Raw genomic sequence first — 14,476 nt, forward strand, 5'->3', positions numbered from 1 at the left:
AGTATGTAGCGCTATAATGATCTGGTTTCAGGGTTTTGGAAGGTTATATTATGATGTTAATTTTTTGTATAATGATGATGCCTATCTCTCCTAGTCCCGTCTGTGATTGCTGATTATGTTTCATGGTTTACATAGCTAGTTTTTAGGTATCTGATGGAGTGAACTTTGACACGGTTTACATAGCTAGTTTTTAGGTATCTGATGGAGTGAACTCTGACAAGTTTGTTGTAGTTGATTATGGAAATTTCTTTGGACGAACTTAACTAGTCACTATTCCTGAGATTCAGTCCGACATGAGGACACAATTTGTGCTAATGATCCATCACTCACTGGCCTAGCAGTAGCAGGTATACTTACAGTGTTCAATGGCCAGGTTAATTGATAGGTACATGTCATACTGACGTTAAATTCAAGTAAATGAGAGAATCATCATCTTGGGCAGCCTGCAACAATGGGATCCAATTATTAGTCTTACAAAGGAGAAAAAATAGTGCTAGGAGCTAGGAAGAAGGTGTTGCCTCATCTTGCAGTTGTGACACCATTGGGTTCTCCAAAGTTGACATAAGTGGTTGTGTAAAAAATTCTTGCAGGTTCATCTCATAAAGAAAGTTACAAATGAGTTTCATATAATGTCATCCAATTAAGCATTTGGTTGGTTTTGCACAAACCTGGACAGTGGCAGGTTGTTGGCTGGAATGTTGATCTGGCACAGATGGACTAGCTTTTTTCCTTGATTTTTTCACTGCTGGTTCTCCTGCTTTCTTTCTCTCACATGTTGCTGAGTTGTGCCCAGGTTCTCCATAGTGACTACAATGCATGGTTACTCCATGTTTGGTTAGTCTTGGCCCATTTGGTCCACCAACTTCATGTGTTGCTTTCCTTCTAGCTTTAGGTGGCCTTCCAACCCTTTTTTCATACATAGGTGGTTGAACTTGTGGGCCATCAACCTTTTCCCAAGTGGACTTGTCATTGCATGGGTGAATGTAGCATCCATATGCCTTCTTAAAAGCTTCAGTAGAGTAACACCAGGGCAACACTGACTCCTCAGGTATCCTCTCATGCCTCAGGCAAGAAATTGCATGACTGCAGGGTATACCTGTCAAGCTCCACCTCTTGCAATCGCAATGCCTTCCTCCAATGTCTACATTAAATTGCCACTCCCTGTCATGAACCTCAAATACACCACTCCCACTTGGTATTACATAGCATGTGTTGGCCATCTCTGCATGTCTTGCCAATTTCTTCCTAATCTTTGGACAGATCAGCATCCCTCCCCATTTCTCTTACACTTCTTTTTGTTTGTTGTAGTGCCTGGCCATGAGCTGTCCCTTGATCATTTGCAACATGCTTAAGATAGAAAGTTCTCTAGCTTCTAAAATGTACCTGTTAAACACTTCACAGGTATTATTTTGGGTACTCACTAAAAAATGCCCTAACCCAAGTGTTTGGGGCCATTTTCTCTAACCAAGCATGGGCATCTTTGTTGAGTAGTTTCATTTTGTCCATCTCTTGATTCCATCTTGGCACTGTACTTGCCCTTGCACAAGCCCAAAGCTGATTCTTTAGGTTTTCCCCTTTGAACTGCCCCTGGAAGTTAGAGTAGAGGTGCCTAACACAAAACCTATGTTCAGAGTCAGGAAAGGTTTGCTGAACAACAGGGATTAAACCTTTCTATTTATCTATCATGATGGTCCAAGGTGTAGTATTTTCTATTCCTAGATCTTCTTTCAAGTGCTCTAGGAACCACTTCCAAGAAGCAAGACACTCCACGTCAACCACTGCCATTGCAACAGGAAATATACAATCATTAGGATCTATTCCTACAGCAGTTAGCAACTGACCCCCAAATTTAGTCTTGATGTGGCAACCATCAAGACATATAACAGGTCTGCATCCACTTAAAAATCCCCTCTTGCATGCATCCAATGAGAAATACAATGAACTGAAACAACCATCAAGCAATTTCAAATACAAAGTGCTTCCTGGATTTGTCTTCCTAAGTTCCTGCCCATAGTCCCACAACTCAGTGTACTGCTGCACTTCATCTCCATATATCAAGTTCCAAGCCAGTCTTCTAGCTCTAGATAATTTGTTCCTGGATGGGGTCAAATTTAACTCCAGCTGCACTGTCTTTGCAAAATTTGACAAACTCATCTTCTCATCAGCTCTGAACCTCTCTACATATTTGTTGGCAAGCCATTTTGCAGTACACCTTTTCAATACCCATTTTTTCTGACATGTGTGAGTCCCAACATAAGTCTTGATGACAAAACAGTCTACCCTTTTGTCTTCTGAAGCATACAAGTACCATGGACATTCTTCATCACAATGAGCTTTGATTCTAGTCCTATCATTCTTGGGCATCTTTATCTCCACTCTATTCTTGATACTATATTCAGTAATTGCCTTTCTAAGCATCTCTACTGAATCAAACTTCATGCCAACTTTGAAAATTGGGTTCTGCAAATCTTCAGGTCTGAAACTTCTCATGTTCTGCCCAGCCCTACCCTCTTCACCAGATTCTGGTAGCTCTAATTCTTCTTCATTAGAGTCCAACTCATCCCATTCTTTGCCTACTGGTTCATTGTCTACTGGGCCAAATCTTTTCCTCCCTGCTCTGACCATTATCCCCTTTGCAGCACCCTCATCAACCACACCTTCATCAACATCATCACAAAAAAGGTCATCATCATCATCTTGAACTGCATAGTCACTGTCAACAAAATCAACATTTGAACTGCATTCACTGTCATCACCATCAGCACATTCTGTCCTAGCAGAGGCAGGCACCTTTGAAGGACTAATCACTTTGGGTAAGGTTGCAATTGGGTTGTACACAATGTCCTCCCAGTTGTTGCCATCAACAGTATTGTAATGGTCCATATAAAGCACATAATTCTTGACCTTAAATGCAACTTGCTTCATTATCTGTGCTTCTTTATCTGATGCAATCAAACGCAAACCGGTTGACAAGTCCTGCTCAGGCAACAACCACCACACTGGAACACCCAGATCATAACTTAGCACCACTGATATCTCATCTACTGCATTAAAAGACCAGTACTGCACTTTGATATTGTCGAACCAATCGACCTTGCCATCGAGGTACACTCGATCAACACCAGACCCACAGAAAAATCCATTATGATGCACTTCCACAGAAAACTCTTCATCGACCTTGCTTTGAGTTATGATGATGTGAGTATAATATTCCTGTTTGTTTGTTTTATGCACAGTTTAATTTCAATTTACAAGCATGGTCGCATAGTGGTTAGTTTTCTAGATCAAAGCTATCTGTAATGTAACCTGTAGAATCAGTTGTTTATGTCGTACTAGATTATATACCATTTGCAATGTTGACTTACACAGATTTGTCTTGATATTCTTCCTTGTACATAGAAAATAATATCAATATTTACCTCCTAGTCAATGCTCCAGGACCTATTGTTGAGGTCTAATGTGCTTGATGGTGTACTTGTGCTGGTTGGTACATCTTGTGTTATGACTTCCTCCATTGCAAGTTTCTTAGCTTGGCATTTTACCTTCTTGTCAGTGTTCTAGTACTGTAGTTAAGGTCAAATGGGCTTGATGGCAAAGCTGGCTGGTAGAATTTCCTTGTTCTTCTTGATTTTTTTTCTCTTAGGTTTTGGTGAACTTGAGATGACTGGTTCTTCTGATAGTGTTATGACTTTGTTCTGCTTCTTGGTTCTCTTTTTCTTAGATTGGTGGTGCTGGTGGAGGAGCATCTGAGTCATGCACAGTCTCATTGCATGTTTGCTGCATGTGTCCAAATTGGCCACATTTTTGCATTTCTTCCTTTTCCTAGTTCATCAACTCCTCTGATTCTCCTTGACCTCAGTCTACCTGCTGCCCTTTTGAGTACTGGAGGCCATAGCTTGAATCCTAAGTCCACTTGAGGCCATTGTGTCTTGTCTGTTATAGGTTCAATCCAACCTTCATATGCAGCTTTGAACTTAGGGACCAAGTAGCAACTATCAACATAATCTTAACTCTAGACCTCTATAAGAGCATATCAAACTGATTGCATGGTAAACCAGTAAGCTGCTATTTTTTGCAAGTATAAGTTCTTTGTTGCAGGTTTAACAGTATGTCTCCAAGGTGTTAAGTTCTTAAAAACACCAATAATCTCTGCCATGTGTCCAACACCTTTGTGGATTGCATAACCTACCATCCCTCTACTTTTTGCATTGAGATGCTTCACTGTGATGCATGTAGTCTCCACTTGCACTTCTTAGCTTTACAAAATCCTCTATAGTCTATAGCTCTTAGCTTCGTTGTAAGGTGCTGCAATTTCAATCTCATTCAAAATGGCATACTGTCTAAATAGCTGTCTTTTTTTTCTCGAATACGCAAGAGCATTGCGTATCATTTGTATTAAGAAGGAAGAGAGTTTAAATTACAAATGGCCTACGCCGGCCCGACAACAGAAATTTAAAGGGGGGTTACATAGGCGTTAAGAACTATCTGCGGACACGGTTTGTCGCCGCGTTCTAACTTGCTCCTGGCATCGCCAAGCTGTGAAATCCTGAAGCTCCGGCTTTTGCCCAGCGACCCGCTTCTGCTCTGATGGCCGAAAAGAGGTCGATAGGTGCGACAGCTGCCGCTCTGAAGCAGCGCGCATTCCGTTCTTTCCATACTTCCCATGATACTAGCGCAAAGAGGGAGTCAATACCGGAACGTTGCACACCATTCCAGTCTGTGCGCAGCCGTCGCCACCAGGACATGATGGATTGAGTTGCCGGCGGGAGCAGTCGACCGAAGGCATGGAGGATGATTGTCCAGACCTCCCTGGTATATGGACATGATGCGACGATATGGTCAATCGTTTCCCGAGCTTGGTCACAGAGATAGCATTGCTCCCTTGCGTCCAGTCCATGGCGCAAACGACGATCCCCAGTCCAGTGTCTGCGTCGGAAGGCCAGCCATAGGAAGATCTTTACTCTGAGCGGCGCCCAGGTCTTCCAAATGAGTCTGTGCCCACGGAATTTTATGGCGCCTGTGTGCAACATGTTGTATGCAGACTTGGTCGTGTAAGAGCCACTCGGTGTCCAGCGCCAGATTGTTCTGTCGGGTTGGTCAGAGAGCTGGATGCCCTCCGTGAGTTCCCAGAGCGATAGGTAATCGGCGATCGCTGGAACTGAAACGCCTCCAGCGATGGCGCGTACCCATTGCCGGTCAGTCAATCCCTGTCTAACCGTCTGCTGCCGGCGCGTTCTGGCAGGCACGAACTGAGACAGGGCAGGAGCGATATCTTGTGCTGACTGACCATCGATCCAGTTATCATCCCAAAAGAGGGTGGACCTTCCATCGCCGACCACCGTTAGCGTGGATGCTCTGAAGAACCTGTGCACTTTTGTGTCAACCTTGATGGGTAGTTGGCTCCAGGCTCGATCTTGGTCCGTCTTCTGTAGCCACAGCCATCTTGTTTGTAGAGCGTAGCCGGCGAGTCTAAGTTCAGAGACTCCCAACCCCCCCAGTTGCGACGGTCTGCACACAGCCTCCCAAGCGACCATGCACTTGCCACGGATGGATTCATCTCTTCCTGCCCAAAAGAAATTACGGCAGATTGCGTCAATCTCCTTGCGCGCCCAAGGCGGTAGGCTGTCTGCCGTCATGGCGTAAATTGGTACCGCTCTAAGCACCGATTTAACCCAGACAAGGCGTCCACTTCGCGCCATCAGGGATCCCTGACAGGGCGGCAGTTTACTTGCGACTGATTCAACCATGGATTGCAGGTGAGTCTTGGGAATCTTCTTGGTGCTTAGGGGTAAGCCCAGATACCGGATCGGGAACGGCTGGACCTGGCATCCAAGGATGTCGGTCAGTTCCTGTATGGTCTCCTCCCCACCGTAAATTGGCGTAATTGAGCATTTTGCCAAATTGGTTTTCAATCCGGATGCTTCACCGAAGATGCGGAGTATTTCCTTGACCGCCCTTGCCTCTTGCACTGTTGGCCGAATGAAGAGCATCACATCATCTGCATAGAAACTGCATTGGTATTTGACTGATGCTGGATCCATTTTCCTCAGCACGCCGTCCCTTGCTGCCTTGAGGAACAATCTATGGAGCACATCCAAGGCAATGATGAACAACATAGGTGACAGAGAGTCACCTTGCCGCACTCCCCTCCTGTGTCGGATTGCCGGTCCTTGGTGGCCATTGAGCATGATTTTGGACGACGCTGTGCTGAGTAGGACTGAGATCCACCGACGCCAATTTTGCCCAAAGCCTCTAGCTTGCAATACCTTCAGCAGAAACGGCCACGAGAGCGTGTCAAATGCCTTGGATATGTCTAGCTTGAGCAGCAGCATTGGAACTTTCTTCTTTCTAATCATTGCGGCAGCCGACTGAATGTACTTGAAGTTGTCTTGTATTGTTCTGCTTTGAATGAACGCATTCTGGTTTTTGGCTACCAGGTCATTGAGCCTTGGTGCTAACCGCAGTGCCAGTACCTTAGAGATTAGCTTGGCAAAGCTGTGTATCATAGTGATCGGTCTAAAGTCTGCCGGACAGCTTGCACCAACTTTCTTTGGCAGTAGGACGATTATGGCGTTGTTCAATCTTTCCATGGCCCGGCTGTCAGCATGCGCGAATGTGTGTACAGCGTCCATCACATCTTGCTGGATCAGCGGCCACGCTGTCCTGTAGAAAGTCCCGGTGAATCCGTCCGGGCCGGGCGCTCTGTCAGTAGGGAGTTCTTTGATTGCGTTCCAGACTTCGTCGCTGGTGAATTCTGCTTCTTGCTCGGCGAGGTCAAGTTGTTGGATCCCAAGAGCCTGAAGATTTAGAGTAATGGCCCTTCCCGGCGCCGTCCCGAAGACTCCGGAGAAGTGTGTGTGCAGGGTGCTCTCTATGCGTTCATGCTCAGTGATGACATGATCGTAGACCGTGAGCGCTGGAATGTAATTTCTCCGCTTCCTGCCCCTTGCAATCAGGTGGAAGTAGGCTGAGTTTGCATCCCCCTCGCTTAGCTGCCTGACACGGGACCTTTGCCTTGCCATGGTCCGTTCCAATGAGGAAAGGCCGAGGCATCGCATTTTCATTCTCTTGCGTAGTTCGGCGACGTGCTCAGGCAGCTGTCTAGTTTCTTGTGCTCTGTCTAGCTGGAGTACAAGCTCTCTAGCCATGAGCAGCTGTTCCCTGATCCCTCCAATTTTGGTGGCCGACCATCTTTGCAACTCGCGCACCAACTTTCGTAACATAATGTCGAGCCGCGTAATGGGGCACGGATGTGCTGGCCGCGTCCATGCTGCGGATACCGTGTCCAGGTAGTCATCGAATTTTGGCCAGAAGATTTCGAAGTGGAAACGTGCCTTTGACATAGCTCCCAGGCTGGTGTGCAGCAGGAGCGGACAGTGGTCCGAGGCATCGGAGCCGAGGCCGCGCAGGTGCGAACCTGGGAACAACTCATCCCAGTCTACGGATACCAGGACTCGGTCGAGGCGGATGAGCGTCGGTGAGTCGCGCTCGTTGCTCCACGTGAAGCATCTCCCATGAAGGTGGAGGTCCTGCAATTGGAGCTCTGCCACTGTCCTTCTGAACCTCCTTAAGTTGGCCCTGTCAATACGTTGGTTGTTCTTGTCCGCCTCATTCAGAATCAGATTGAAGTCACCGGTCACCGCCCAAGGCCCATGACAGGCGTCCCGGATTGCTTCCAACTCCTCCAGGAAAATGCCCTTTTCTGAATCCGCTTGAGGCCCATATACTGCTGTGAGCCACCAACCTGACTCGTCGTTCCCCTGCAGTTGCTGCCTTACCCGCACAGTGACGGAGTAGCAACCTACAAGCACATCGCTGAGGGACACATCTGGTTGTCTCCCCGCTATCAGTATACCGCCACGAGTGGAAGAGGCAGGTAGATACGCAAAATCCCTGAAGCTTGCACCGAGCATGGAGAATATCAAGCGCTGAGGAATTACATCAAGTTTGGTTTCTTGTAGAGCTACGATCGCCGGCCTAATGTCAGCCACGAGCGTCCGCACGTTGTCTTGGCGCGCTCTGGAGTTCAGACCCCGTACGTTCCACGATAAAATGGAGATGTTATCCATTGATGTATACGACATCCGGCAGACGGTAAGGCCTAGTTGGCCGGGACCGTGGCCCGGCGGACTACTCGACCAGCTCGTGTTTTTGTTGCTGGGAATAGTTCGTCCAGGGCAGCTACTTGTGAAGCTGTGAGGTTCCCTGATAGAATGGCATCATAGGCTTGCTTGGCCCCTGATGGTGATGGCGCCGTGTTCTGCAGAATCCCCATTTTCCTCATGAGAAGCACTTCCCCACGCTTGGATGTTGGGACGTGCGCCAGCTGCTGCGAGGCGATCCGGCTGCTGCGTAACGGCATGGCCCTCTTTTTCACCGGGGCTTGCTGGGCTGGTGGAGTGTTGAGCAGTGGTGATCTGGTGTTTTGTATCACCTCTTCAGCGAAGCATGCCAGCCGTCGAGCGGCTTCATTCGGCGACGGGGTGGCTTCGCTCGGTTGTGTTGCCGATGGCAAAACTGCCGACGTTGTGGCGGTCGGCGGGGTGACAGGCGCCCCCGTCCCGGCAGCTGCTGTGTGGCCCAGTGGCTCACAGGTTGCATCCACATTGGCCGCCACCAGGTCACCACCTGCGTTGTCCGTAGAGACGGCATGAGTGTTGGTCACTTCAGCGGTGCCTGCCTCTTCGTTGCTCGCTGGGTTGTCGACTTGCATGACTGTTGGCGTTGTGGGGTCACTGAGGAGTCCTGCCTCGAGGATCATTGGATCCGAGGCCGACTCGACTCCAGTGCACTTGCCGTCGTTTAGCATGTGGGCTAATTCAAATGGGAGCGGGGGCCCAAGTTCAGCCGTCGAGGAATGCTCCGGCAGGTCCTTCTCCCGCCTGGGAACGGTCTGGTCGCAAAAGCAGGATTCGCCTGCATCCTGCTGCGGCTTCGGCTTTTGCTTTTGCTTTGCGCAGGCGTACCCAGAATGTTGGCAGGCGTGGAGTTGCCGGGTGACGTCGTCCCCTGGGCACCTTCTTGCAACATTGAAGGTGTGTCCATCCGCAAATGTCACACCAACTTCAGTCTTAGGGTTTTCTAAGTCAGTGACATGGTCACCAACCTCACATCCTTCCTAGGAATTGACAGCACAATAGAATCATCGGTGTCAGGAATGTAATCAGAACCATCATTATCAGAAATTAAGTCAGCATGGAAGACGATTTCATTATCTACACCAACATACTCTATTTCGTCATTTTCACCCCAAGGATCATTTTGCATGACTTTCTTTAGTGTTATAAGCAGGCACAACAGAACCTGCCTTAGAAGATGACCCAGTTTCAACAGCAGCCTTAGTGTTAGAAGCAGGCACAACGGAACCTGCTCCAGTTTCAGCAGCAGGCTTTGTAGAACCTGCCTTAGAAGATGGCCCAGATTTAACTGCAGGATCGGTAGTACATGTGCTTTGTTGTGTGGGCTGTGCCAGTGTATCTACTAGTACAGAAGAGATTGTTGTGCTACTACTTGGCTGGTTAATAACATTGTGGGCTTTGTACTTTTTTGGGGTACTGCTTTGAACTAACTTGTGCTTTTCTATGAATCAATGTTTAGGAATCTGACGAAGAGGTGAGAGTTCTCTTTGAGCTGATTGACAAGGATAATGACGGCTACATTTCTTTACCTGAGGTGAACCCCGTGTTATGTCTTTTATCTTACTGATCACTCTATTTTGGCATCAGTTAACATTTAGTTTGTACCCTGGTATTTTGGCTTTTCAGCTTGATGATTTGTTTGCCAGACTGAATGAGGCGGGATTCGATGTGAAAGGCCAGATCAGCTTGCAGGAGCTTCTAAATTTGATCGGGAAGTGAACACCTGACTTTTCTGAGATGAGATAACTACTGCAGTGACCATCTGTACAGCCACGCGACGCCCATAAAGTTTTGAGGAACAACGTTTTAATCCGATGGTAGGACCGTCAGTATCGATGAAGTTTTGAAAACCTTAGTTCTTTCGGAGTAGTGCGTTTGTAGGCCGGTTACGTTGTTTTTTCCCTGTGCACACGCTGTGCTGGTCGATCCAACACCAGACACCACCTATGGGATATATGCTACTGACACAGTTTCTTGGTGCTGCGAGACCTTGCCCAATCGCTGTTTTTTCTTCCTTTCATCTGTTCATTTTTAATCTTCGTTCCTATTTTGTTTGTGGCAATGTGTCTCTGTTTCTTTCTTTCTTTCTTTTTTAAATCTTCGTTCCTACTATTTTGTTTGTGGCCATTTGTAGTTGAGTTGATGCATTGGATATAATATGTAGATATACACACGATGATGAAGGGCGCTCGGAAGCTGAGGTCGATTGTGTTGGACGGCACATGGCCGTGTTGGTTTCCCGAGCATGCACGCAGCCGCAGGAGATGATACTGATAGCTTCGGAGCTAGCGCTTGGAGTTGGATACGATGGGAGACGGCGATAGGTAAGATAGAATCATAGAAGAAGCAGAAGCCGAAGCCGTTGTCAGACCGCAGTGGGAGAAATCCCACATATTATCACGCCATGCCACGCGTCTTGTTGGCCTTCTTCCCCTGCCGATTTCCAGCCACCGCACCTGCCTCTTTCCTACTGGTAACTGGTGTGGTGCATGCTTCGCGTCTTCTTCGTTCTTCTCGCCGGCCGGTTGATTGTCGTCCTTCTCAGCCCAGAGAGAGGCTAGCTCGACGGGCAGCGATGGCAACACGCTCGGTCGTTAGGAGAGGGCAGCGCCGACCTCCACAACCTTACTCGCTCCGTACTAAAAAAAAAAAAGTCGTTTTGGACAGCGACATGGTTTTCAAAGTATAACTTTGACTTCTTATTTTTATATAAAAATATTTATTGTATATTTTTATAAAAGTATTTTTCAAGACAAAACTATTCATATAGTTTTCACATTTCCAAACTTAATAGCTTAAAAGTTATTCATAATTTATATTTCTAATGTTTGACACAAGTATTTTTAGCATGGAGGGAGTACTTATTTTCCACTGCGAGCGAGACGCATCGGCTCTTGTCAGCCCGGCCATTGAACATGACACTGTTTAGAATTCAGATATCCACGACTCTCGGTGGGTAGTTACAAGATATCAACTCGTGCAATTAATTGCATGGTGATGGTGACTCCTGACTCCAAAGTCATAGCCAGAGTTGATTGGATCCAACAGTGATCCATCATATATAACAAAATAAAATAATCTTCTTATCTTGCCATATTGTTTAACCAGGCTATCGGTACCTCCTCATAATAAATAATAAAATCTATTTTGGCAACATTGTTTATGCTTCACAGATGATTAACTCCATCCATCAATTCACACAAGAGAGAGTTTGTATGTGGCCGAATTATATAAATAAAAATTGTCAATGAAGTTTACGCACTAATTAAGCTCATACTTGGCATTCACTCCTAGCAAATCAAATCATGGACATATTTGCAACATAATATTGAAAAAAGAGTGAAAGTTTTTTTTTTGTTTGCTTTTTATAGCTCGCAACCACCCCATAAGGATATGACAGACTCAATCTTCAGCGCCTATACAAGTTAGAGCATCGTGTCTAAGCACGCGCGGTGTAGAGTTAATAAATTTTAAAATAGATTAGAATACAAAATGTTTTCATTGTCTACCACTCTCTCTCATGCACGTACGGGGGAGTCTGATCCTAAAATGAATTGCAATACAAAGTGTTTTATGATTCACCACTCTCTCTCTCTCTCTCTCTCTCTCATGCTCATACAATTTAAATGTTCAGGCATGGTGCGGACTTCGATCTTAAAACAAATTGAAACACTTGTCACGAACATTGATAAATCTTTAAAGCTTATGTACCAATATGAATTAGAGCATCATACGTCCAGGTCCAGATACGATTCCCAAGCAAATTAAAATGTATGAAGTGATCGTTAAATAAATCACCAAGCTAGAGTCTGCCTACCAACAAGAAACAATCCTCCCCTGTTTTTTCCTATGATTCCGTTACTGGCCTCCCCTTGTACTAGCAAAACCGTGTTTCTTTTCCAGTTTTTTTTTAGATAAAGGATAGTTTATATCCGGCTTCATCTACCAAAGTAGAATCAGGCCCATTATTACAAAAATCACAGCACACCACTTACAAGATTAAAGAAGCGTACATCCAGCCCTTGGGAAAGATAACATGAAGAGAAATGTTGACTAAGAAAGACCGAAAAACCTAGTAGATAACCAATCACTGGAACTAAAGAAATGCAGGGCTGAAGACTCCAAATGCTGCCCAGCAATGGTGAGCTGATCTCGTAGATCCTCACGCCGCTGCAGTCTTGCCCACTGCCGTAACCAATGAGTTCCCCTGAAGAGCACCTGCAAAAAGGTTTTTGGTCTGCATTTGTCAAAAACCACTTCATTTCTTGTTAACCAAATTGTCCAACATAAAGCCGCTGCTGCCGTTAATAACAAAGAGTTAGAAGTAACACCACCCATCTTAGACCAAGTAACAAATAAATTGTCTATGTTGAGAGGAGGTGCTATTCCAAAAAATAAGTGTACAGCGCGCCACAGAAATTTGGCATAAGCACATTCGAAAAAAAGGTGGTGAATAGTCTCTGTAGAATGACAAAAGCAACAACTTTTGTCACCATTCCAGTTACGTCTTGCAAGGTTATCTTTGGTTAGGATTACACCTCTTTTTAGGTACCACAAGAATATCTTTATTCTTGTAGGAATCTTGATCTGCCATAAATCTTGTGACACTCTGACCCCATTGTTAATTAACTTGGCATACATAGATTTAACCGAGAAAGTACCTGATGAATGTAAAGCCCAAACAAATGTGTCTCTTTCCCCCAGTAAGTTCACATCTTGTATAGAAGCAACAATTTTAAGCCAGTCCCTTAAATTCCTACTCACTAAATTACGTCGAAAGGAAATGTTAAGTGGAACTGATGCTAAGTACTGATGCCACAGAATCTTGTTTTCTTCTCACAATATTGAACAACGTAGGAAATCTATCTTTCAGTGGCTGATCACCCAACCAAGCATCAATCCAAAAACGAGTTTGTGATCCGTCTTTCACTCTGAATGAACCCAAACCCATGAAGGTATCTTTTACATTCATCAAACCTTTCCAGAAATGAGAGTCAGTTGGCTTTTTAGTACAACTCCCTAGAGTCTTATCTTTTATGTATTTATTCCTCAATAATTCTTGCCACATGCCATCCTCATTAAGCAATTTGAAAAGCCATTTACTTAACAGACATCTGTTGTGTAATTCTAAATTTTGAATACCTAAGCCACCTTGGATTTTTGGTTGGCACAAAATTTTCCATCTAGCAAGCCTATATTTGCGCTTGTGTTGGTCATTTTGCCAGTAAAATCTTGATCTTAAACAGTCAATCTTTTCCAAAACTCCTTTTGGGAGTTCGAAAAATGACATCATAAACATCGGTAAGCTAGAGAGCACCGAGTTTATTAACACCAAGCGACCTCCTACCGAAAGCAACTTGCCTTTCCAACCACTAAGCTTCTTGTCAATTCTGTTTTCGATTATTTGCCAATCTTTATTACTCAACCTCCTAGTGTGTATAGGTAAACCAAGGTACCGGAAAGGAAACTTACCCTCCCCACATCCAAACAGCTGCGAGTAAAACCCCTTATAGTCCTTTGCCTTACCAAAGCAAAAGATCTCACTCTTGTGAAAGTTAATTTTAAGCCCTGAGAGTTGCTCAAAAGTGCTTAAAATTAGCTTCATGTTTCTAGCTTTTTGAACATCATGGCTCATAAATATTACTGTGTCGTCCGCATATTGAAGGATGGACAAGCCATCTTGGACAAAGTGAGGTACGACCCCTTCTACCTGACCAGCTTCCTTCGCTCTAGCAATCAGTATAGCCAGCATATCTACCACTATATTAAATAGTATTGGAGACATTGGGTCCCCTTGCCTTAACCCTTTTTTCGTTTGGAAGTATGAACCAAGTTGATCGTTCACCTTAATATTTACATTTCCTCCTTGTGTGAACTGCTTCACCCAAGAGCACCATTTTTGTGAGAAACCTTTCATCCTTAAAGTTTGTTGTAGAAAGCTCCATTTTACTTTATCATATGCCTTTTCAAAGTCTATCTTGAAAATTATCCCATCTTGTTTTTTCGAGTAAAGTTCATGTACCGTCTCGTGAATTATTACTGCGCCTTCCATAATGTTTCTACCTGGAAGGAATGCTGTTTGTGTTGGTCTAATAATCTTCTGGGCAACAGTAGATAATCTATTAGTTGCAACTTTGGTAAAGATTTTAAAAGAAACATTCAACAAACATATTGGTCTGTATTGTTGAATCACTTTCGCATCTTTCTTTTTTGGTAGCAAAATTATCGTTCCAAAGTTGAGACTATTCAAAGGCAAGGTTCCCTCATGGAATTCCATAAACATAGCCATCAGATCATCTTTTAATAAGTCCCAGAAGACCTGATAAAACTCTGGTGGA

The sequence above is a fragment of the Miscanthus floridulus genome, chromosome 15 (assembly GCF_019320115.1).
Source record: "Miscanthus floridulus cultivar M001 chromosome 15, ASM1932011v1, whole genome shotgun sequence".
NCBI lineage: Eukaryota > Viridiplantae > Streptophyta > Magnoliopsida > Poales > Poaceae > Miscanthus > Miscanthus floridulus.